This window comes from Passer montanus, unplaced genomic scaffold (genome assembly GCF_014805655.1).
Source record: "Passer montanus isolate IOZ18808 unplaced genomic scaffold, ASM1480565v1 scaffold8, whole genome shotgun sequence".
NCBI lineage: Eukaryota > Metazoa > Chordata > Aves > Passeriformes > Passeridae > Passer > Passer montanus.
This window is the reverse complement of record NW_024373256.1, coordinates 15625146-15651141: the sequence shown is the minus strand read 5'-3', so window position 1 is coordinate 15651141 and position 25996 is coordinate 15625146. Positions and strand designations below refer to the sequence as shown.

The 25996-nt window shown below is 54.5% G+C and overlaps 1 protein-coding gene across 10 annotated transcripts in view; it reads right to left on the bottom strand.

The window, feature by feature from the left end:
• LOC120513061 (ankyrin repeat and fibronectin type-III domain-containing protein 1-like) overlaps positions 1-25996 on the bottom strand; it is a 245860-nt gene that overhangs the window by 43990 nt on the left and 175874 nt on the right. For 2 of the 10 annotated variants that reach the window (XM_039732035.1, XM_039732036.1), the window contains exon 1: positions 2819-3036. The exons of the other annotated variants lie outside the window; for them this stretch is intronic. The gene's annotated coding sequence lies outside the window, so the exon portion shown is untranslated. Of the gene's footprint in view, positions 1-2818; positions 3037-25996 lie in introns of those variants that run through there. 10 annotated transcript variants of the gene reach the window in all.

Here is a 25996-nt window from a genome sequence, read left to right as displayed (position 1 = left end):
ACCTGCTCTGCCAGGGCCCTGATGGTGGGTCAGCTCCTCCCAGCTCCTGTGCTGAGCTGCCCCGGTCCCCTGGGGTCAGAGAGCTCCCAGGGCCAGGATGCTGTGCCAAGGGCTGGGATGCTCCCACAGCTCTGGGCACTGTGCCAGGTCTGGGCTTCTGCAGGTGGCAGTAGGGGTGAGCCCCCAGCACACAGAGGGGGATGCTGTGGAGACCACAGCGTTACTTCCCAAGTGCTTTCCAAACATTAATAGATGTCCCTGTCCCTTAAGAAGGATCAGTGTTAGGGATGTTAAGGCAGAAGCAGGGAAACTGAGGCATGGAGAGGGCATGCAGGTAAGCCAGACTCCCTGTGGTTGTCAGCATCCTCCCCCTTGTGCTTATCTGACAAGTAAGATTTCAGTGCCTTCCCCCACCAGGACCACACACTCAGCCCCACAAGTGCTGGTCTGGGGAGGCAGCCCCAGGTGCCACTGTCATCCTGAGCCAGCTTCATCCCAGCCACAGGGGGGGACAAGGCCAGCACTGCTCCCCCAGCCCAGCCACTGCACAACACTGCTGCAGGTCCACCCGGGCAAGGTCCGGGCTCACCTGGCCAGCCCTCCCTCAGAGGCAGCATCTCTGCAGCAGCTCAGCACTGGAGAGCAGGGCTGACAGCCAGGGCTGACACGGCAGACACAGCTGGCACCTGCCAAGGCAGTCCCCACACACCAAGGGGACACGTGGGAAAAGCCATCAATTGGAACGTCAACCGCAGCACCGGGAAGAATTGTCTCCTGACAACCAGAGAAGGTTGTTCAGCTACTGTGCTGTATCATAAATCACACCTCTATGACTTTGCCATCTGTCAGCCAGATTACACGTGTTCAGAGTCCCATGTCAGCATTTAAGTCAGAACACGGCATCTTTTTCCAGAAATAATTATCAGTGCTGAAGGCTCCTGCAGCAATATCCATCCTCAGCCCTTCCCTCCAAAGCTCTGGACAGAAGACAGCTGGTGTTCCCAGAGGGCAGGACCACCACTGTGGCACAGCAAAGCACAGCCTCCATGTGACATGTCCCCCCTAAGCCCACTGCTTCAGGCACAGGTAGGGGCAGGGTCTGGCATGGCAAACTCCCCCCTGGCATCAGCCGTGGCACTCAGCACCCTGAACAGAGTAGGCAGGGATAGGCAAAGGCTGCTGCCAAAGGGAGACAGGGACAGCACTGTCCCCAGCCTGGTGTGTGCTGCGAGCCTGGGAGTGTCCAACCAGACTGAGCAGAGTGCCCTGAGCAGAACCTGGATGCCAGGCTGGCCAAGGGGGAAGAGTCCCGCTAAGCACAGGGTACAGCTGCCACCGCCCCAGCGCGCTGTGTGACACGAGCCTGTACCCATCCCTTTGCCCCACAGGTTTTCTGGGAGTCCAGCCCCACAGGGGTGATTGTCAAAGACCCCAGCCTGCCGAGGCAGTGGGAAGGCAGGCAGAGCATGGACATGGAGGGCTGGCAGCCTGTCCCCATCCTGCCTGTGCCTCCAGCAGCTCACTGAGCCGGCACTGGACACGGCTCCCCTGCACACAAGTCCCTCAGCTGCCCTGGGATGAGGACAAGGGACTAAAGCGCCGTCCTCCACCCCCTCGCTGGCCAGGCAGGCAGATGAGCAGTGATATTTCCCAAAGCTCAGGACAGAAACACACGGGCACTGGATCCATTCTCTGGCTTCACCCACCACACACAGGCGTGGATCCGGCCAGGGGTTCACAATCACGACCGCATTCCCCACACCACAGCTGGGAAGTGATGACAAGCAAAATCCTGATCCCTCGGCTCCGCATCCCTCCCTCCCCTGTGGTGATCCGCTAAAAGCCTTTGGGCAGTTTGCAGCCGCCGGGGTGAGTGTGCCCGCAGGAGCCCGGGTGCCTCAGCAGGCACCCTGCAGCGCTCTGCCATGGCCGGAGCCGCAGGGACACCAGGGGCCATGCAGGCACAACTGCACCGAGCACAGGTGAGGGATGGCCAAGGTCACGAGAGAGCCTACCCTGGCACCGGCACAGGATGGCCAGCACCAGCAACACCTCTGCCCCGCCAACGCACCCAGCCAAAGCCCTCACCGCCACACACACACCAGCCATCCATCCCACAAGATATCACATCCAGGCAGGGAAAGCTCCCACTTGTTGCACATTCCTTAGCCTGAGACTCGGGAGCCAGCACGTGCCTGTGGCTCTGAACTAACCCAGATGTGGGCAGGCAGCTCCCAGCCTCTTCCACCAGCACAGGCAACAGTCCCGGGATGAGCCATGGGCTGCCGGCAGCCCAGGCAAGCAAGCAGCGTTTCAGCTGGTCCTCCCTGCTTGGGGAGCAGCCCCGGCACAAACAGCTTTGAGCCGGGCTTATCCCAGGGGCATCCTGGCTGCAGCCGGTCTGGGGCAGACGGCTGTGCCCGGGGTGAGCAGTGCTGGGAGCACACAGCCCGCACTCCCCGCGCTGCGGGGCTTGGCTGCTCTCCGCTGATATTTGCACAGGTACAGTCAGGATAAAACAGAAGGAAAATAACTAAAGCTGGAAAGGTCCTTCCCAAGCAGGGAGCAGCCTTCTGAGAGAGAGAGCGAGGGTTTGGAAACCCTCATGGCCACGAACACGCAGTCAGCCTCCAGGCGAGCGCTGGCTGCGGACACCACTCCGGCGAGCCCCGCTCACCGGTGGCACGCTTCCCCCTGACCACGGCCCCAGCCGTGAGAGCGCCTCCAAAGCAGCAGCCAGGGCCAGGACCCCAGTGAGCCCTGCAGGGACAGCGACAGCGACAGATGCCCACGAGCCGCACGAGCGATGCTCACTCACCTGCACAGCCTCTGCTCCCTTTGCTCCTGGTGCTTGGCTCACCCACTGCCAGAGCAGCTCATCCCAGGGCGTCTCTTCGGGAGAGTCCCTGTCCCCTCTGTGCACACTCCCATCCTGAGCGGGGTCCCTGCTCCCATCCGCGCCGCCTGACCTCCTCAGCTGCCACCTCCGCTTCCCTCACCCATCACCTCAGGTTTCTCGTTTGCTCTGTGCTTGGCTCTTTTTTTCTTTTATTTTTTTTTCCTCCCAATCTTGTTTCTATAGAAACGAGATTAGCAGAGGGGGAAATAAAACAGCCCCATGTGACTCAGATTCCGACACTGAAGAATCTCCTGGTTGTGCTTGCCGTGGTTTTACATAACCAGGAGCCTGTGCGGGCTCAGATGGGGGTGCCAGGCTGGGACGAGGGACACAGGGCCCAGCCAAGGAGAACCAGGCTCAGGTGAGCGGGATCAAGCTCAGGTGAGGAGCACCAGGCCCAGCTGTGGAGGGACTACCAGGCAGAAGGCAGCGATGCCTCACCTCCATTTGCTTTGGGTTTGCTGTGACAGCCCTGATGCAATGACATGTCACCAAACCCTGCTGGCACCCCCTGTCACCCTGCATGGCCCTGCCTCACTACCTGTTCCCATTGAGAAGGGCAGAAAGCAGCAGCAGGGATGCTGAAAACTACTCTGAGTCCCACCAAAACCTCTGGGGTCCCCAGGTGAGCTTTGGAGGAGGAAGCCCCAAGAGCCCCCACACTGCCAGGCTGTCCTGCCCCTGCCCTCAGCAGGAGAGAAAGTGCTTTGGGCCACTGGTCTCAACCTTCAGGGACTCATGGGTGACCATGCAGGCAGTCTGGTGAGCTGCAGACAGCCACATATTCCACTCTGCTGACATTCCTCCTCCTCAGCCTCCCAAATCTGTGAGCACTGCCCATGACTGGAGCACACAAACCATGGACTGAGCTCTTCCATCACTGTTTTGGGGACCGACACACGACATAACCCACAGGGATCTTCCAAGCCCAAACCTTAGCTCCAGGTGAGCTGGGAAGTGCTGAGGATCCTGCCTGAGGACCCCCATGTGTTTCCTGAGCTTGGGGACAGATGCTGATTGCACATGACCAGTGCTGCCTGCCAGGGTCACCCACCCAGAGCTTCTGCTGATGAACTCCTCTGTCTGTATGGCACTCTGCTCTTCTGCTGCTCCTCTGGAGGCTCAACCCCACTCACCCCCCACTCCCCAGGCACTACCCAGGACTGAAAAAGAGGCAGCATGCCCTTTTACTTGGGTACTTTTTATAGTGACAGGACAAGGAGAAACAGTTTTAAAGTAAAAGAGGGGAGATTTAGATTAGATGTTTGGAAGAAATTCTTTGCTTATAGTGTGGTGAGGCCTGGACATAGGGTGCCCACAGAAGCTGTGGCTGCCCCTGGATCCCTGGAAGTGTTCAAGGCCAGGCTGGATGGGGCTTGGAGCAACCTGGACTAGTGGGAGGTGTCCCTGCTCACAGTAGAGGGGTGGAACAAGATTATCATGAAGGCCCCTTCCAACCCAAACCATTCCATGATTTCTAGGATTCTATGAAATGGGAGTCTAGGACGATGTCCTGCCAGAACACAGCATTGAGGTGCCTTCCCCATGGAACAGCACAGGGGCTCAGGTGGGCTACCAAGGCAGCAGAACACCTCAGGAGGTTTGGCTCCTACACAAAGGATGAGGCACTGCCTTATCCAGTTCCTCCAAGTCCCTGCTTTTCCTTTGGGATTTCAGTGTCCCACTTCTCAGGCTGACTCAGCCATGATTAGTTGGTGAGCTCTGCTGCTGTGATAGCCCCAGGCCTGCCTGCAGGATATGACATTAGGAAACCTCTCCCCCGCTAGGGCACACTGGTGTTCAAGGGGGTCTCAGTTCCCTCCCTGACAAGCTCAGGACAGATCAGACAGAATGTCGGAGCAGCTGTGGGCAGCCATACTGAGAGCAAGTGATGGATTCGGGCATATCCACTCAACCAAGCTTTCCCATGAGCTGTCCCAGAGGGCTGGGGATCTGATGTGCAGGTTCGGTGGTGCTGCAGAGAAGGAGCCAAAGGCTCATGCAGTGCTGAGGGAATGAGCTCTGTGAGGGCCCTGGCTCACCCATTTGCTGAGGACACAGCTGCACACCCAAACCACCCTGTCCCTGGTGGGACAGAGCTGGGGATGCCTGTTCTGACCCAGCAAGAAGGGTGCTCAAGAGCAGGACAGCTGGGCAGCAGCCCAAGGCTTCCCAAGGCCAGGGAGAGGGACCCCAGGGATGCTGCAGATGGGGAAAGAGTGACAGGACATGCATGAGAGGGTAAGGAAAGAATGTAGAGGGCTCATCAAAAGGGAACAAGGAGAGATGTCTGACAGCCCTGGGATATGAGGCTGCAGCTCTAGACAAGTTGATCCTGAGACCCTGAACCATTCCTCCCCCTGCCACAGCTCATCTCAACATAACCCATTGTTCTAATTAACCTAAAACAGTAAAAATGGGTCAGAGTGCAACCCCCTGAAAACCACAGTCCAGGGCAGCTGGGAATTTGGGGAAGGGATTTTTATAACAACAAAAGTCTCAGTGGTCACTGACATTTGCCAGATATTGGGGGCTGCAATCAGTGCTTAAAGCCTGTCAGTGAGTGTTGCTGTGCCAAGCCTGACTCTTCACAAGGCGAGCAGATGCAGGCACCAGGACCGATGCTGGGCTGGATTCCCTAGAAAGGACCAAGCTGGGCTCTGCAGGTCCTGGCTCTGCAGCCAGAAGTCAGGCAGAGCAGACGGGATTCTCTATTCAAAGTATGATAACAGGGTCACAGAAACGTCTGCCAGCAAAAGGACTTGGATACCTTGATCTAATTATAGCTGGCATTATCAGGCTGCATTACAATTAGCAAGTCAGTGGCCAGTCTCTATTTCTGGTCTGCAACACGAGGCAGGTCAGTATTCCAAGGAAGAAGGAGAAGGGAAGCAGGGGGAGCAGGACGGAGATACCTCACAGTGTGTTTAAATAAGCAGCACAGCTGCTTCCGAGCACTGTGGACAGGCGAGTTTTATTTGGAGGGTGTTTATATGGAAAGCCAAGAAGAGAAACACAACCCATCCCTTCAGCACAGCCTCTGTCTGTCTGCAAACAGCTCCTGACCCCGCACCCACTCCTTCACCCCTGATGGTGAGGGCTGTCAGCACCCTCCAGGTAAGCTTGGGGTCCCACCACACCTGTGGGGTCCTGTGCCTCAGAGCAGAACCCTGGCCCAGCTTTTCATGGAATTGTTAACGTTGGGAAAGTCCTCTCAGATCATCCAATCCCACCATGCCCCCAGCACTGCCAAGGCAGCCACTGAGACACATCCCCAGGTGCCACACCCACACAAGTTTTAAATCCTCCCGGGGATGGTGATTCCTGGGGCAGCCTCTTCCAGTGCCTGAGCACCCTCCCAGTGCCTGAGCACCCTTCCAATGCCTGAGCATCCTCCCAGTGCCTGAGCACCATTCCAGTGCCTGAGCACCAGACCAGTGCCTGAGCACCCTTCCAATGCCTGAGCACCCTCCCAGTGCCTGAGCACCATTCCAGTGCCTGAGCACCCTCCCAGTGCCTGAGCACCATTCCAGTGCCTGAGCACCATTCCAGTGCCTGAGCACCCTTCCAGTGCCTGAGCACCATTCCAGTGCCTGAGCACCATTCCAATGCCTGAGCACCATCCCAGTGCCTGAGCACCCTCCCAGTGCCTGAGCACCATTCCAGTGCCTGAGCACCATTCTGTTTCTTACAGTGAAGAAATCTTCCTTAACATCCAAACTTTTCTAAGATATTTAGAAGCCAAATTGAAACAGCATCCAGGAGGGAGCCCAACCATCCATCCTATTTGAACCCCACAAAACCTATTCCTACCAGCCCATCCATGCTCAGCGCCAGGCCAGTCACTTAAGGACAGCTGACAGCAGCCAGAATCCCTGAAAATGGCTGGCATTTTTAGAACATCTTTTTGTTTTCTTTGAAAACCAGAGTTTTTTCAAACTTAGAGCATTTGATGCAAAGTATATGATGCTAATCCAAGCAGAAGGAACCATCTGATGAGTCCCAAATTAAAATGTTCCTTTGTTTTGGCTTTCAAACACTGCATTTTAATACTAATGCACAATCAGAATGGAAGGTAAATTTGCATGTCCTTCCCCTAAAAATTCTCTCTCAGAACAATAATTTTACTCATTTGCATTTTGACAATAACAACTGTCCCCTCTCTGACCAACATCTGTGCTGTGACAGAGATGCTGGGCACATGTGCCACAGCCTGGTGAGTCATGCTGCACCCCAGCATGACTGTGCCTCTGGGGGGACTGGACCTGCATCAGCATCATCTCCCCCCCAGCAGACACCTTCCAGCTGGAAACCCACCCCCACAGCAAGCGTCCCAAGGGTGGGCACAGCAAGGAGGCAGCAGGATGAGCTGCTGAGAGCCCAGGAGTACAAATGTGGTCTGAAAAGGGGCTACAGGACCTTGCAAGAGGTGGGATCCTGGAGACAATGTAAGACAATCAGGAAGTTTCTCTCCAGATTCTAAGCAATATTTAGGCTGGGATCTGCACACCTGTCCCATTGTCACATTAAGATTCTGTTGCTGCCATTTGGTGCTGTAAAACAGCTGAAAAGAAGAGAAGGGTTTGGGGGTGCTGCTGGCTGAGAGCTGGACCTGCCCTGGCCGTGAGCACCCAGAACAGCCTGGCCTGGGCTGAGCCTGGCGTGGCAGCAGGAGGGGGGATTCTGCCTCTCAGGGAGACCCCACCTGCAGAGCTGCCTCCAGCCCTGGGGCCCAGCCCAGGAATGAGTGGAGCTCCTGCAGTGAATCCAGAGGAGGTCACAGAGGTACCCTGTGGGGGCTGGAGCCAGGCTGGGAGGGCTGGGGGTGCTCACCTGCAGAGGAGAAGGCTCCAGGGACACCTCAGAGCCCCTGCCAGGGCCTAAAGGGGCTCCAGAAGAGCTGCAGAGGGACTGGGGACAAGGCATGGAGGGACAGGACACAGGGAATGGCTCCCACTGCCAGAGGGCAGGGCTGGATGGGATATTGGGAAGGAATTGTTCCCTGTGAGGGTGGGCAGGCCCTGGCACAGGGTGCCCAGAGCAGCTGTGGCTGCCCCTGGATCCCTGGCAGTGCCCAAGGCCAGGCTGGGCAGGGCTTGGAGCAACCTGGGACAGTGGGAGGTGTCCCTGCCCATGGCTGGGGGTGGAACTGGAGGGGCTTTAAGGTCCTTTTCAATGCAAACCATTCCATGATCCTATGACTTTATGTAAGCAAAGATCTTTTTCTGACTCCCAACCATGAATCAGATCATTGACAAGGACCATTTCATGACTGGCACATACCAGTGTGCTTGACTCTCAAAATTAACAGCCTACTTTAAACCCAAAAATCCATCCATATATAGACAACAAATAAATAAAACCTACAAAATTACATGGTCAAAAATTCCTTTCCTTGGGCAAAATTCCCATCACTTTGCTTGTTTTTAAGAATTCTATCATTTCCCTCTGCGATTGTTTTTAATGAAGATATCTATCACTCCTTCCTGAGCAGCAGGACAGAGCACTTGGGCTCTTCCAAGCAGACTGTGTGAGCATGATGGATTGTCCATGTGCCAAGTCAGAGGAACGTGCAGACTTGCTCCTGTCTTGCCAGGAGCCAGGTTTTCAGAATTCCCCTATTAGCAATTACTGCTTTTATCCTAATTAAAAAGATAGCTTGGAAAATAAAGAAAAGGACTAAATCCAACCGATGTTTTTGTTCATGTTCCCTCAACAGGGATGGGTGCGGAGGTTCCTGAGGGGCTCAGTCCTCCTGGGACCTTCACCTCCCTCCACTCCTGCCAGCTGAGCCCACACGTGGAGAGGCAGCACCAAGCCGAGCCGAGCCGTGCCGTGCTGTACCAAGCCGTGCTGTGCTGTACCGAACCGTGCCGTGCTGTACCGAGCTGTGCTGTGCTGAGCTGAGCTGAGCTGAGCCGTGCTGTACCGAGCCGTGCCGTGCTGTACTGAACCGTGCCGTGCCGTGCCGTGCTGTGCTGTGCTGAGCTGAGCTGAGCTGAGCCGTGCTGTACCGAGCCGTGCCGTGCTGTACTGAACCGTGCCGTGCTGTACTGAGCCGTGCCATGCTGTACCGAACCGTGCCGTGCTGAGCTGAGCCGAGCTGAGCTGTGCTGTACCGAGCCGTGCCGTGCTGTACCGAACCGTGCCGTGCTGTACCAAACTGTGCCGTGCTGTACCGAGCCGTGCTGTGCTGTACCAAGCCGTGCTGTGCTGTACCGAGCTGTGCCGTGCTGTACCGAGCCGAGCCGTGCCATACTTGCGGGGCCATGCTTTACTGAGCCGGGCCGGGCTGTACCGAGCCGTGCCGTGCTGTACCGAGCCGTGCCATGCTGTACCGAGCCGTGCCATGATGTACCGAGCCGTGCCGTGCTGTACTGAACCGTGCCGTGCTGTACCGAGCCGTGCCGTGCTGTACCGAACCGTGCCGTGCTGTACCAAACTGTGCCGTGCTGTACCGAGCCGTGCTGTGCTGTACCGAGCCGAGCTGTGCCATACTGAGCCGTGCCGTGCCGAGCTGAGCCATGCCGTACCAAGCCGAGCCGAGCCATGCCCAGCCATGCTGTACCAAGCCGTGCCATGCTGTACCGAGCCGTGCCGTGCTGTACCGAGCCGAGCTGTGCCATACTGAGCCGTGCCATGCTGTACCGAGCCGTGCCGTGCTGTACTGAACCGTGCCGTGCTGTACCGAGCCGTGCCGTGCTGTACTGAGCCGAGCTGTGCCTGTGCCATACTGAGCCGTGCCATGCTGTACCGAGCTGAGCCGTGCTGTACTGAACTGTGCCGTGCTGTACCGAGCTGTGCCTGTGCCATACTGAGCCATGCCCAGCCACTGTGCCTGTGCCATACTGAGCCGTGCCATGCTGTACCGAGCTGAGCCGTGCTGTACTGAACTGTGCCGTGCTGTACCGAGCCGAGCCGTGCCATACCGAGCTGTGCCCAGCCGGGGCCTGCAGCCGGCCCTCCCTGTGCGGGGACAGGCGCCCCGCAGGATGTGCCATTGTTTAGTCTGTGCACGGCCCTGGCGCTGGAGCCGCCTCTTGTTTTCCATGGCCCCGCGTCCCACGCTGCACAGGAATGGAGAAGCTTGTTATTCTGGGCTGCCGGGCGGCCGGGCCCTTCCAGGAGCGGGGAGCAGGGATGTGGTTAGGGCGAGCCGGCCGCAGCCTCCATGGATCAGCTCCTGGCTGGCACCCGTCTGCTCCAGAGCACGCCCGGCCCTGGCAGGTGAGGGGAGCTGCTGTGCCGGGCACACCGAAGCGCTCGTGTGCCCAAGTGTGCCTGCACGGGCCTGCAGGGAGGCTGAACAATGGGAGGAGGGTGACACAGAGGAAGCCCAGACCCCAGAGGCAGCAGACAGCTGCTCGTAAATGACCCCCTCAGCATCCCACTGGCCTCAGTGCTCAGGAGCCATACAAAGCAGGGCCAGGACACGTCCCTTTGGGTGATGGAGCACTGGAATGGGCTGCCCAGAGGGGCTGGGGAGTCTCCTTCCCCGAATGTGTTAAAAACACACCTGGGAATGATCTCTGTAACCTCCTGTAGGTGACACTGTGCTTTTGCAGGGGTTGGACAAGATGATCTCCAGAAATGCCTTCCAATCCCAACTACTCTCTGATCCCATGGCAGACACAGCCTGACCCATGGTTCTGCTGCCTCTGCACCATCTGGGTATCTGGGGGTTCTGGTGACCCCCGAGGGCACCCAGTACCTCTCTGTTTCACTCACAAAGTTCCTCAAACTGGTAAAGGCCTATCAAAGAAGTTAAGACCTATTAAATCCCAACCTATGGAGGATCCTGGACAACCAAAGGGTAAAAAGAGAATGGCAAAATACCACAAGCCTGATTATGAGATGTAACACTGGTGCTCACCAGCACCAAACAAGAAAAACTCACTGAAGTACTTTAATGGTCAGAAGAACGCGACCATAAAATGCCACCATGTTACCACAGCCCCAATCTGCCCTCTGCGGTTCCTCTCCTGCAGAGAGTAAGTGATTATTAGGGACAGCTGGGCCCACACCACAGAGCCCACTCTGCTGCCAGCACCTCCTGGTCCCAGGATGGGATGCAGACCTGCGGAGACCTGCGGAGCACCTGTGAAATGTTGTGCCCTGGCCCCTGGGTGGATCTGGCTGGGGGCTGGGGGTGGAGACCCTCCAGGCCACAGTTCCAACCACATCTGTCCATGCCAAACCAAAACGTCCCTCTCAGGTTTTCCCTCAGGATTTGTAAGCATGTCAGAATTAAACCCCAGTCTCCTGGGCTCATTGCACTGGTGCAGGAATCTGCATATTTTTCTCTTCCCTGTGTCCCAGTTCTTCCCAATTCAGTGAAAACCCCTCCCCACCTTGCCCAAGGCACTTCAGTACTCGTGAGGACACAGGACGCTGCTTAGCAGCCCTTGAAATAATGGGGACCAGGAGAATGGGAAACACATCCCTACAGGCAAATCATGGCTTCTTCAAACTTCCTCCCAGTCCAAAATTTCCCTTGAAAAGGCATGACAGGGAGTTACAAAGGTCCCTCTTGCAAGAAGGGGAAAAATGCAGGAGAGAAAAGCCCTTGGCATGCCTCCCGCGCAGCCGGCTCCAGCCCCCGCGGCTGCCATGGAGGTTTGAGGGACTTGAAGGCATTTGCAACGCAATAAAAACATTCCTGCTTGCAAAGCATGAAACCCCAAAAGTTTATGGGAAACCACTGTCTTCGGGATGTCTGCATATCTTCAGGCATCCTGGGAGCTGTAGTTCAAAGAAACCAAGAAAAAGCAAGCCACCGATAATGATGGTTTCTGGATGGAGGTTGTGTGACTATTGGCTCCTGCACCAAAGCCTGAATTTCTGGGATGCTGAGTCCATTTCTGCAGCCAAGTGAGAGAAGAACTTCTTGGCATCTGGGGCATGAGGGACTCCAGCCCCACAGAGAGGGAGAGTGAGAGGCACCCAGAGAAGGGCAACCCAAAAACCAGGTGTTGATGAGTGGGAAGAGGGATGCACTGCAGCAGAGGCCAAGAGGGACAGGCCAAAGCCATTTCCAGGGCTGGGAACCTGGCTGGAGAATGGCCTCTTTTAGCATAGAGCTAAAACCTCTATGCCTCAGTTTCTCCATAAACTCTTATTATCCCCCTATTCCCAAGGGCTACAAGGGTTAGCCTTCGCTGTTTGAACACCCATGGGGAGCTGAACTCCTCAGAAGGCAGCTGTTCACACTGCACAGTAGCATTAAATCACCTCCAGGCCCATTTCTCTGAGCCCATGAAGGACAGCTGTGCCAGCCAGGCTGCTGAAAGGCACTTGATTCCAACATAAGGCACTCTGCATGCAAGAGTCACCTCCCAGCAGGAGAGCCAGTGGCATGTGATGTGACACCCTCCAGATGAGGCACTGCCCATCAGCAGAACTGCCACACCTGAAATGCCCTGGGGTGGAGGGGCAGTGGTGGGGGGACAGAGGTGTGAGAGGCTGCGCATCATCCTGCACTGAACATGGAGTGATGCAGGAAATGCTTTCATTTCCAACCAAGGAATCCTGCAGCAAAGACCACAACCTGGATGAAGCCAGCACCGGAGCCATGAGCCAGGCGGGTGACTTTCTTACTACCTGCTTTGTATCATGGGCTTGGGCTTCACAGGCCGGAGCACAAGACTGCCCTGTGCCTGTGCAAGGCCCTGTGTGACACAGGACAACACGTGCCCACCAACGTACCCTGAGACAGAACCGGGGGGACAAACCCACAGCGTCAGACACAACCAGCCCCAGCATGGTGTGCTCTGCCAGCTGCTGAAGACCTGAAGGTCTCAGAAGGGGTTTCTGACACTTGGAAAACAAAGGTAAACCACAGGCGACCTTGTCCTTGGGGAAGACCTGTAGCCCAGAAGAACAAATAAGAGGTGGAGCCTTCACACTGGCAATGGCAGCATGGATGCTATTCCATGGATGCTCTCCCACTGTGGCAACCTCCTGCTCCAGAGCAGAATGTCTTGCACATTGCTGCCAAAACCACACATTGGTGCTCGCCAAACACTGCCCATGGGGTGGGAATGCCACACAAGGCAGATCCCCAGGACACAGCACTCTTGTCACCTCACTGCCACTCCATCCAGGCTGTCACAGAGCTCGGCCTTTCAACTCCTCAGCACCACCCTGGTGTGATGAGACAGCAGGTCCACACAACACTACAGCCCAGAGCTGAGTTTCTGGAGGTTCTGCAGACAGACACCTTGGTTTTGCAGAGCTGAGCCCTCTGCTCTGGAGAAGAGTGGCTGGAATGTTTCTGGGCCAGCTATGCCTTCACAGGCAGTGGAAAGGGCACCCTGAAATGGTCAAGGCCAGGGCACGTAAACTGAAGACCTACCAAGATTTAGGACATCATGCTGGTGCCTCCTGCTTCCTTTTCCTTGGCTGCCAAACTCACACAGCAATCCTGATTTCTCCTGGAACTAAATCCAGCTTGACTGAAACCACGCAGTAGACACAGCCAGCTCCCTGTTCCGAAGCTCCCAAACTCCAGGAAATACCCAGAGGCCATCTCTGGGGTGAATGCCAGCACCTGCTCCACCCCTCCCAAGGCAGGAGGTCTGCACTGCAGCCTTGCAATGGTTGTCCCTGCTCACTTCAAACCTCAGTTTGGAGCCCTTGTTCTGTTCCTCAGGCCTGGTAAAACCCAGCTGAGGAAGATGGTGGGGGCTTCAGCAGCAGAGCAGATGTTCAGAAACCAGGACTACCTCCCAGCCAAGCCCAGCATGTGCCTCTTGCACTGCAGGTCTTCTCCTGCACTGCCCAACCCTGACAGAGACTTTTCATGGCACCAACAAGCCTCAGGAACGGACATCTTCAAAGCAGAACCTCAGGGAGAGAAGAGAGGAGCAGGAAGCTGCTGTTACGGGCCATTCCTGAAAGGAAAAGCAACCATCTGGATTCAGAGCACCTCTCAGCAGCTGGAGGAACACACAGGCACTGCTGTGGTTTGAGACAGGTTGGCTCAATGCCTCCCAACAGGTACCCTGGGCCTTCTGCAGTCATTTCCCTTTGAATTAACACCACTCTTCAGAGCTGACTGACAATGCTGACGTCTGGGTATTATACCAGGAGTCATTCCCAGAGCTCCTGTACCTTTTTCCAAAAGAGCCAAAGCAGCAAAGGGTTATTAACCAGGGAGACAGCGAGCACAGGGAAGGAACGTGCTGTTCTTTGACAGGAACTGTGCTAATGAGCGTTATAAAATTAAAGATCAGAAAAACCTCAATGACAACTTCAGCCCTAGAAAAGCTGCCATTCAACCCCAAGGAAAACAGCCAAGAATGAAGAAAGTTCACTGTGGATTTTGGGTCCACATTCCAGAACTTTCACCTCCAGCACCAGGTTACTCCATTAAAGCAGAGTCTGGCTTTAGGCTCATCAGAGAGGTATCCCAAGACCCTCTGCCAATTCTGGGTATGATTTCAGCCAGCCACCACCCTATCCTGATGGAAAGCAGTTAGGTGATAGCTGAACCAAGACTTTGCAAGCCACTGAGAGCACCATGCAGACACAGATCCCTGTCTTTTTTTTCAGCACATTCCTTGGAGATGAGTGGCCCTCTCCTCACAGCTGCTTGGAGCTGGTTAACCCACAGAGAAGAGAAGCTGCCACACCATGATGTTTGTGGCCTTGCAAGTGGCTTTCAGGTTTGCTTGAATGGTTTGGTTGAAAACTGTGTTTCAGGCTTCATCTCCTGGGCCACTGCAGGGACTGCTTTAACAGGAGCAAGTCCAAAGAAACACTTCAGCATGTGCTCATCTCCCAGGTAAGAGCAGTCTATGAAGATCAGTGCTCCAGAAAAACACTTTCCTGGATGTGATGGAGATGCCACCACCAAAGCTGTACCAGAGTAAAACCTCCTAGGGTTGCCTCTCCCCAGGAAAAACAGCAAACCAATACTGAATATCAACCTATACTTAAGGCATTTAAAAACAAGCACAATTCACTCCACTCTACAAAATAACAAAAATCCTGGAAAAAACAGAGCACAAATGCGCCTTCACACATGCCCCACCAAGCGTCAGCCCAGGGTGAGCAGAAGCAGCTGAGTCCAAAGACAGTCACATTTTCTAGGGAACATTAATGCAGCCCTGGAGCTGGGGGTGACAGGTGAGCTCCGGGCTCCTGGCTGGGCTGGGCTCAGTGGGAGACGGGGCTGGAGCCCCACGGGATGGATGCTCTAAATTAGGAATGAAAACATTGCCCCCTGCTCAGCAGAAGGCTACGCTCAAAGCGAGCCCTTGTCTGGGACAGCCAGCGGGCGAAGAGAGGCGATAACAACAGCTCTGCCAGAGTCCAAAATATACACGCAACTTGTTTTGAATTACTTTGTGCTGGGCTTTAAAATATGCTGAAAAATTTCCATCCAGCCTGGCTGTGGAGCTGCAGGAGGAGCCTGGGGTTTGTTTCCACGTACAGTGATGCTGATCTGAATTTCTCCCCATGGGTAGTGGAAAGAGAGAACTCTCGGGGAGGGCAGTGCTGAGAGGAGCAAGGGCACAAGGAGCCACCCAGGGTCCTGTGGCAGTGATTTTGGGTGGGGACTGCACAGTACCCACACCGGTGGCTGTAGGGGGGAGCAATGCCCCTTCCCAGCACAGGGAAGCACCCCATGGACACATCAAGGTGAGTTAAACCACAGAGGGAGATCTGCTCCCTGAGCGGGCAGCACAGCCCCCGCCGGCACTGGAGCCTCTCACTTGTGGCTCAAATCAAGGCAGCTCCATTACAAACAAACCTGTGGGAGGGAGAGGCAAAGAAAGAATCCCTCGAGGAATCTGCAAGGCACTGGAGGAGCTAAAAATAACCACCACCAACAAATCAATCTAGAAACAGAAAGCTAAAATCCCTTATAATAGAGGGTTGCCAGGTGGAGGAGGGAGGTGCCTGGCATCCTGAGCCCTGGCTCTGCCCACCAAAGATCCTGCAGAGTGGGAGAGTGGGGCCACAGGAATGTGGGACAGGGGGCATCGCTGCCTCTGCCTCCAACACACACCAGCTCCCATACAGGGAAGTGTGGCATTGTTTCCCTGTTGCTTCTTCTTTCTTTGTGGTTTCAGATTGTCTCTCAAGATGGGCCAGCTGACTCCAAGCAACCAAGGTGCTTCAGCCAAACTGCCCAATCCCTCCTCCACTCCATTCCAAGCTCCAGAAATGGAGCCAAATCTTGTGTTCTTCCCAGTTCTGGTCACCATCTTTCCCACATCCCTCTGGTAAGATCAGCCTGATCTTAGGACTCATCTCTGTATCTATCAGTGCTTGGGTCTGATATTTCCCCCCACCCCAGACCCCTCCAAGGATGCATATCCCAATCCAGGCCTTCCACCCCTGAACATGTGCTATCACAGACAGAAACCTCAGAGTGCAGGTCATAATGATCTCACAACTGTGAAGTAATAGAAACACTCTTGGAAAGTGAATAAAAGGCTCAGGATGGCAACTCAATTGCAATGTGAAATTCAAATGTGAATTTTAGGACTTCACAGGACCAGAAGAATCTGTCCTGGATGTGGTAAATCAGCAGGGTGGAGGAGCCCTGGTTTGTTCACCAGGCACACAAGAGAATTCCCGGCTCATTGGAAGGTCCCAGTGCACTGGCAGAGAGCTGCTCCTGTCCTCCACTGCCCAAGGCCAGCAGGGAAGAATGCATCCCGGGGGGACTGGGAGAGCCCCCCACGCTCATGCCATCCCCACCTCCAGGCTGCCAGCTACACGAATGACACGGCCACGGCCGAGCAGAGATGTGCTGTGGGGGCTGCAGCATCCCTGTCTGTCCCCAGCCCAGCCACGGCACAGCCCCCCGGATCCGCAGGGCAGAACTGGAGGGACATGAGGCAAGGACAGGCCACCCAGGAGCAGGGACAGGAGCCGGCGAGGAGGAGGTAATTCGATGTGTTGCCCTTGCCTCCCCCGGCACGGCTCAGCTCGGGTAACGAGTGCTGCGGGAAAGGGGACGCTGCTCCCCTGACACGGTACACGCTGCTAATCCCAGGGCTTTATCTGTCACTTTATCTGTCACTTTATCTGTCACTTCCGCGCCGGCTGCGGGACCCAGCCCCATCCTGTCTGGCTCCCGGGGTATTCCCTGCCTGCCTCCCCCACTGCCGCTCCTCGCTCCCTCCTTGCCATAAAAACTCCAGGAGGGGAAGAAGGGTCTTGACAGGGTGTTTGTTAAATCAAATGAGCTGGGAATGAGTGGGAGCCTCATCAGGCAGTGCTCCTAACCCTCCCGCCACACAGTACATCCCTGGGCTGGGAGGGAAGAACGGGACCGGTGTGCCTGGGGACTCACCCCTGCGGTCCGTGCTGACACAGGGCACCCCTGAAAGGGTGCAGCCCTCCTGGTGCTTCCCTGCCCCACTGCCCCTGCATCCCCAACCTCCAGGGACCAGCAGCTGGCCCTGACATTCCCACCCAGCACCTCCTCTCTGGCTGTGAAGCAAGAGCCCTGGACATGCCTGGAGGGATCTACCCAGGGGTAGTCCCATGGCAGTGCCCACCCGGCCAGTGCCAGCTCTCTGCCCAGGAGCCCCAGAGCAGATAACCTGCACTGTGCAAGTGCTGGGGCATGCAGCTCTGCAATAGCCCAGCTCTCCAGCTCAGGAATGTCCAAATAAATACAGAAATACATAAAAAGGCCATAAATAAGGTTGCCTGAGATGACTGTTTGTCTCCCGCCTGGCCAGGACCCCTGCTCCCCCGCTGCTGTTTGCCTTGGCAGATGACAGCTGGGTAATTTGTTTCCATTGCAATGAAGTCCCAATTAACTGGAATAAACTTTTTACACTAAGTGTGTTTGTTTAACAAACTGGCTCTTTCAGAGCCTCACCGAGACCTGATTGATGCATTTGAGGGGAGTGGAAACACGCTGGGTGCTTGGACATTAAAGCTGCAGTGTCTGAGCAGGCTGGGGCTGAAAGGGCTCTCTCTGTGTCTGGGAAATCAAAACTGACACCTCTGATGTCTGGACTGGGATAGGGATTTCAGCACGGCCTTTGTGTACAAATATTGACAGTTTCTCATTCGCTGTGGCTGACAGCCCCCCCTGCGTCCCCGCGGGGCCGGAGATCGCCCAGGGCCACGCTCGGCTCTGCTGGGAGAAGGTGGCATCCATCACTGCTAGCATGCACGTGGTCCCTCCTGTGGACAGCACGGGGGGCTCCAGCCAGCCATCAACATCCCAGAGAAAGGTGGGATTGACTCCACACGGAGCTCCCAATGAGGCAGAGCCAGTGTCTGCAGAAGCAGCCACGCTGCTCCTCCCAGCCTTCCGAGAGCAGCTCCATGGCTCATGGAGCCATTGATTTGCTGCAGCAGAGCCAAGATGGTGAGAGACCAGTCTGAGGTGGCTGGAAACTGCTTGGGAGTCTGAGTCTGGTTTCTGGTTCACACCAGAGTTTTCAGCTCCCACTCCAGCTGAGGGGAGGTGAGAGAGCAGAGAAACATGATAAAAGCCCAGAAGCAGCGTCCTCAGAACCATTCAGTTGGGATGGAAATGGCAAAGCCAAGGGGACAAACTGCACAATAGGGGTCTAGCACAACTGGGAGCCGAGGCAGGCAGTGAAAATGCTGTGCAGGCAGAGGGACTGCCCGGACACATCTGGAGATAGCAGCCCTCGTGCTGTGCCTCCTTTGGGAACATCACTGCTGGGAGCACCCTCAGGACAGCAAAACTGAGCCCCACATCTGCCACATGGTGGCCGAGGATGCAGAGGGACAAAAGAGGAACACCATGGGGGAAGGATGACCCAACCACCCCTGGCAGTGGTGCCAAAGGCAGGCACCAAGCACCACTGCTGGCTCTGGTGGCATGTCCCACGAGGAGGGAAAAGCCATGGCACAGCTCCATGGCAGAGCCCACGCCAGGACCAACCCCACTCTGGAGCTGTGTTCCAGCTGCCTGGTGAGACACTGCATGAATAATAAGCACTTCTGGAAAACAAAGCACTTCTGACATCCAAGGGGACAATGAGTGCAGCTGAGCTTTCTCTCCCTGGGTACTTTTTCCTTCCTACCTCAAACTGCAAAGGAAAACCTCCAACAGACCCTGCTTGAGAACTGTCAGCTCCAGAGGTGTTCTTGAAGCATTCACTGGGAAGGCTTTTCTATTTCAAATCTAAAAATGGGAATTTGCAAGTCCCAGAGCTCCTTTCTTCTGCTTCTTCAGCCCATTTCCTCAAAGCAACACACACATTTCCATTTACTGTGGGGCAAGGTGGTGTTTTCCGGTGTCTGGGGGTTGAACTGATCTCCCACAATCCAACAGTAAAATGCTCCAAAGTCTGCCTGAAGTCAGCCTGCCAGGGCTGTCCACAGCTTGATTCAGTCTAGTCTTTAATTTAGGTGTAAATACCATCATTCATGATTCCAGGCCCTGGCACAGGGTGCCCAGAGCAGCTGTGGCTGCCCCTGGATCCCTGGATGTGCCCAAGGCCAGGCTGGGTAGCGCTTGGAGCAGCCTGGGACAGTGAAAGATTACCCTGCCTGTGGCGGGGGGTGGAATGAGATGAGCTTTAAGGTCCCTTCCAACCCAAACCATTCTGGGATTCCATGATTCTTCAGTGATTATTATCAGTCCTACATTCAGGATGTGTGGAAGCCACCAGAGGCAGCACTGATGGCAGAGCTCTGCACTGTCTGCCCAGGCTCCCTGTGCAATCCATGGGGAGGTAAGAATTCATTTCACCATAAATTAGATGGAATGCTGGTCGTGATGCCCTTTCACGTGATGTCCTAAGCCTGAAGAGACAAATAAGCGCCCTTACCTTAATCTTAATCCCTTCCCAGTGCACAGCCACCACACCACCCTAAATGCTGTGTCTGCCAATGCCAGAAACCTGAAATCCTTGGGTCACCCTCCATGCCCACGGCTCTGTCAGGATGCAGGAAAGCCAGCGTGTTTCTCCCTGAAACACCCTTAGTCACACTTTTCCCTGAGCAGATCAGCACTACTGCCATGTCCCCCTGCAGGCTGCCAAGCACAGGCCAGTCCCTCCTGATTGTCCCCCCAGAGGAAGAGCTCCAGGATCAGGCTGATTGCTCACACAGCCTGTGACTGGCCCTGGATCCCTGGAAGTGTTCCAAGAATGGGGTTTGGAGATACATGGGACAGTGGAAGGTGTCCTACCCATGGCAGAGGGGTAGAACTAGATGATCCTTAAAGTCCCTTCCAGGGCAGTGTGATTCTTCAGTGCCATGGCCCAGCTGTCAGTGTGGCCCTGCAGGTGGGAGCATGGAGAGAAAATACCACAATGGTATTTGAATAAAAACCCAGATTAATCTGTGGCTGTTCCAAGAAACTGTATCAGAGCCCTGCTTGTGTATGCTGAGAGACAAAGCTCTGGAGATGATGGGAGGCAGCAAGGTGGAGAAGGAGGAAAGGGAAATTTTCCCTCATGAGCAGAAATTGAAGGCACTCAACATGCCTGGAGCTGCTACGCTGCTGAACGTGATCGCAGTGCCTGTGTGGGAGGGTGGCAGCGAGTGAAGAGGAGGGCACTGCACTCTTACAGAACACACCATTATACGTTTTTCTTTGGAATTACAGATCCTTTAGCAGTTGGTGCTTGAATAAACCTTCTAACCAAGGACTGGGGTGAGGCACAGCACATCATACCTAAGCCAGATGCAGGAGCTCAGCCTTAAATGCATGTTCCCAATGGATAAGAAATAATGTGTTACCACACTGGGAGACTCTCAGAGCCACCAGTAAAATCATGGAATCATGGGACAGTTTGGGTTCCATCTAGCTCCAACCTCCTGCCATGGAGTGCAGAATGGAGTGGTCAATACAAATGAAGTATTACAATATATAGGAAAATTATTAGGGAAACTAAAGAAAGGGAAAATGTGTGGCTGGACATGGAAAATCTGCTGTTGGGGGCCAAACAAAGGCTAGCAATAGATCTGGTTTAAGGGATCACTGGGGCTACTTTAAAGCAGACTCTGTAGGACTGCTCAAATGATGCAGAAAAGGAAAACATACTCAATGTTCATCTTGTGTTTGGGAAAAAAAAATGTGAGTAAACTTAATTCCTAGGAGAGATGAAGCTCTCCTGAATCATCAGCACCCATGTGTATCAAATGTGACCAAATAGCACCAAGCAGCCAGCACAGCCAACACATACCCAAAAGCTGGGGAGACCAGAGGTTTTTGGGCTCTGCTGCTTGTTTTGAGCCAAGGTCAGGCTACCACATCCAGATGGAAAGGGCTCCTTCCCCCCAACATTCCCACCCGGCAGCAAGGGTGACCTAGTTACCAACCAAATGGTCAGCCTGATATAGGACCCAGAAGGCAGGGCTCATCTGGAATTAAATTAAGATATAATTAAAGGATATAAGTTCTAATTAGAGTCAGTTGGTGTGTCTTGGTGGGAGAGATCTTGTCAAATGAGCCTGATGTTACTCTGTAATGAACACTTGCTTGCAGGAAAGGCCTTGTGCACCTCCCGGCTGCGCAGGCAGAGCTATCAATGCTCCTTGATGCTCTCATTTCAGGAGCTGGGGCTGTGCAGCCCAAATCAAGCATTTTAAACAGATTTAGAGCCAGCTGACAGGTCTCACACAGGACGTGTCAATGGGGAATCGTTAGCAAGGCTCCACAGGGAACACACCAGTCGATATTTCCATTGATGATCAAGATGGAAATACAAAATCCTTACTCAAAAAATTAGCAGATAACAGGAAGATTGATGGAATAGTAAATATTGATGAGGAGAGAGAGAAATGCCTGGTAGTGCTGCGCCCATTCAAACATTGTACATGATAATGCAGCCCAGCCCAGGATAGCACAGCTTTGGAAAGGGATTTCAGGCTGTATTTTCGAACAGAGACTGGATCCCAGACAAGAGGGAGCCTCCAGAAAGGGTCAGGGGTCACCACGGGTGAGCAGCCCAGCACAAGGCTCTAATGTGATGCTGTGATGAAAAAAGCTGATGCAGTTCTTGGGGGAGAGCCGCAGAGCTGCAGACACTGCACTGCTGGGACTGCCACTGCCACTCCTGCAATTAAGGTGTCCATGTTTAAAGGGGACACTAAAACAGCAGAGCCTGGAGGGATGAGTCACAAAATTGATCTGGTGGCTGGAGAAAATACCATGCTGTAAAAGATTTGAGCTATATTGAGTTTATTGATAAAAATCTGCCACCCACCAAAAACCAGAGTGGTGCCAACTGTTTTTATCAGCAAGACGTGCCAGGAGGCAGGGACTGGGAAGTGGAGCCCAGCAAATTCTAGCAAGTTTTGGGTCAGGATTAGATACATCTCAGAGAATTAGATAACTCTCAGAATGCAACAAAAACCTCTACAGGAGCTTGTGGGCAATTCATATCCCTGCAGCACATGGGAAGCCAAAGGAGTGATCTAATAGACCTAAATCCCACTCAGATTAATCCCAGCAGACAACCAGAGCTCCAGGGCTGACTCCTGCCATGCACGGGATGAAGGCTCAGGAGGGCTTTTAATGACTTTAAAGTGACAAAGAGCAGGTTTGGAGTAAATGCCATGAAGAAACTGTTCTCTGTGAGGGTGGGCAGGCCCTGGCACAGGGTACCCACAGAAGCTGTGGCTGTCCCTGGATTCCTGGAAATGTCCAAGGCCAGGGTGGACAGGGCTTGGAGCACCCTGGGATAGTGGAAGGTGTCCCTGCCATGGCAGGGGGTGGAACTGGACGAGTTTTCAAGCTCCTTCCAACCCAAACCTGGGATCCTATGAGATAGTCCTGGCCTTGGAGCCATGAGGAGCTGGGGTGGCACTGAGCTCCTCAAAGCACAACTTCTGAGCTACAAGTCCAGCTACGCTTAAGGAATCCCCAACAAGTCTTGTGCAAAGCATGAGGGAAAGGATCCCTCTGCCAGGGAGAAAACCCAGCAGGGATTGCTGGCTAAGCAGCTCAGGAAACTCCTCTCCCCATTCTCCCTTCTGTCTTTGGGCCCGATGGCTGCTGCGGTGGCAGCGGTACCTCCCATGGCTAAAGCATCTCTCTGTTGACTCACTGCAGCAAACATTTTGCTCTCTTGCTTAGGGGAGAAAGCAGGCTTGGTTATTTGTTAAAAATGCCCATCTTCCTACGCTCAATTCCCTTTCCATGATTAATGCCAGGCGCTGCAGTCGTGGCAGGGCTGCAGCTGGTGCTTAGATGGCTCCTGTGCCAGCCTGAGTGCTGAGCTGGCCCCATCGTCCTCCCAGCACCAGAGGGGAAGGCAGCCCCGGGCTCAGAGCAGCAGGGCAGGCAGATGCCATCCTCATGTCCACACCAGTGGCCCAGGGAGCCCCATGCCCGGGCATGGAGGAGCCATGCCTACTTTGCTCCCTGCTTCTGGATAAAGCAGCAAGGAGAGGGACCCGATGGTGAGCAAGGAGTCCTGTGCTGCAGAGAGGCTCTGCAGGGGCACAAAGGCTGAGCCCCAACCCCTGCTGGCATTTCATAGGGACAGAATGCCCTCAGGGAAGGGCACAAGGGGAACATGGCCCTTCAGCTGGGACAACAGGAAGCATGACAGAAAGTCTTTGAGTCCTTGTGTGGCAGTGCTGGAGACAGGGAATCAGGCCCAGGCAGGTTTTTAATTGGAATGGAACTGAAATTACAGGGGGGACAAAATCCAACCCTGCTTTGGTGTAAAGAAAGGGGCTGGGGGATCAGGGAAAAAAGCCCTGCAAGTTTCTATGACAACTGCCACAGTAAGAGCCTACATTGCAAACTCACTTAACACATTAAAAGCTGCAGAGAAACAATGAAACCCTAAACTTTATTTTTTACCAGGCGCAGGAGGGCCATTCCCAGGGGAGAGCAGGCACAGGGCCTGGGATTGGTCCAGTGCTCCCATGGCCTGTGCATCCAGCACAGGGTGAAATGAGTTCAGTGAGCCCCAGCAACTCCTCCTGCTGTCCCCGGGGCTCCAGGGACCACTAAAACCAAATCCTTGTCCAAACCTTTCTTGGGCCAACATATTTCATTCTGATTATCAAGGGTCCTGATGCCATCCAGGGTATCTGTGTCCTGAAAAACCATGGATCCAGAATAGTTTGGGTTGGAAGAGACCTTAAAGACCATCTCATTCTAAGGCCCTGCCATGGGCAGGGACACCTTCCACTATCCCAGGCTGCTCCAAGTCCCATCCAGCCTGGCCTTGGACACTGCCAGGGATTCAGGGGCAGCCACAGCTTCTCTGGGCACCCTGTGCCAGGGCCTCCCCACCCTCCCAGGGAAGAATTTCTCCCCAACACTGAATTTAGATCTCCTCTTTTACTTTAAAATCATTCCCCTTTGTCCTATCACTCTCTGTTCATGTAAACAAGAACACTCTCCCTCTCTTTAATGAGCTATTTTAAGTACTGGAAGGCTGAAATGAGGTGCCACTGCAGCCTTTTCTTGTCCAGGCTGAATGCCCTCAGCTCTCCCAGCCTGGCTCCAGAGCAGAGGGCCCAGCCCTAGAAGCATCTCTGTAGCCTCCTCTGGACCATTCTGTGTGCAGAGCATCCCACCATGATCCTCCAGTGGGCAGGAGCCCAGGGTGGGCACTCTCTCCCAAGGAGCAACAAGAACAAAATGAGGAAGAGCACTGTTCATCCAGCCTTCACAGGGGCACAGTCCTCAGCAGGACCTCCCAGGCACCTCGTGCAGTGGGGAGGGGACCAGAGCAGGACAGCAGGACAGCCCCTTCACAGGGGCCCTGCCCTCATCCCCGGGTACAAACTGGTACCAGTTTCCAGCTTCCCAAGCAAACAGCAATGTTAGCCTGGGCAGGGAGCCCAGAGGCTGCAAAGCAGCAGGGTGATGGCTCCTCAAGGCCTGAGCTCCTGTTAGATCCCTGCCAGCACCGCTCCTCCTCGGGGCCCTGTGCAAACTCCCTCCACAGCCCAGAGGAACAGCCTGGACCTGCCTGTTCTGAACTGGAGGAGATCAGCTGAACTCCTGCACCCACTGCAAATGTCCAGAGCAACCCTCTGCCATGCCATGAGATACCCCTCAGAAGGCTCCCACTGCTGCTAATCCCCAGCTCCCTGCTGCTTCCCACTGCTCATTCCTGCTTCTCCTAACTCCCTGCTCCCAGGCTGCTCAGGGTCAGCTCTGCTCTCCATTCCCAGACTGGCATTTGTTAAATGACTACATTTCTCCAAAGTGCCCTTCTCTTCACTCCAAAGTATTAAAGCCCCTCCACGTGCCTGGAGCTCAGACTGAATCCACTGGCCAAACTCCAGGGGGAATATTTTATAAGTTTGCTATAGAGTTTCAATGGCTCAGCCCCACTGCCAGGATACCCCAAACCAGCACCAGAATCTTCTTTAAATATGTTGTGTGTAAAGGAGATCAGTTCTCAAATCTCCAGACATCTGACTTGGTCAGGATTTGGGGCTGGAAGTGAGGACACCATGTTCATGATCCTTTCTGGAGGGCTACACTCCCCTTCAGCTTCCAGCCTGCACCCGCCCAAAGGACACCCACCCCCACAGACCCCAACATTTCTCTTTCCCCCTCCACAGCTCTGCCATCCCACTGCTACCAGAGATGTTGATGATGGTGCTTCATCCTTTCCTACAGCCAAAGCTGGGAGCATTCTCCAAACCTGTGCAGGTGGTTTTGGGACAGTTTCTTGCATCACTGAGTATCCCAATGAGTATCCTTTATGGAGAAGTGGTCTTGGCATTGCTTCTCCTACCCCACAGCTCCCTGCTGGCACTGGCACCATCTCTTTCTCCCCACTTCTCATGTGTGTCCTCCTCCCTCTGCTCAGCACTGGGAACCTGAGCTCCCAGCTGAACAACTCTCAGCCACCCCAGAAGTCAAACACTGCCTATATGTGTGTGATTATCATCATTACTACAGCAATGTGTCTGAAGGAAGGAGGCACTGAAATGAAAACCTGGCTTAGGAACACATCACGCTTATTATGATGGTCCTTAATGCTTCCAAAATGTAAATACTGATTTCTAGAGCCTTAAAACCACCAACGTTTTATGAGATAATGATTCAGCAAGGAAACACTTTCATCTAAGTGCTGGCATGGCAAGATTGGAGTCTGGGAGATTAAATGTTCTGCTCTAAGGGCCAGGTGACAAAAAATTAGCTGCGGAGACAGC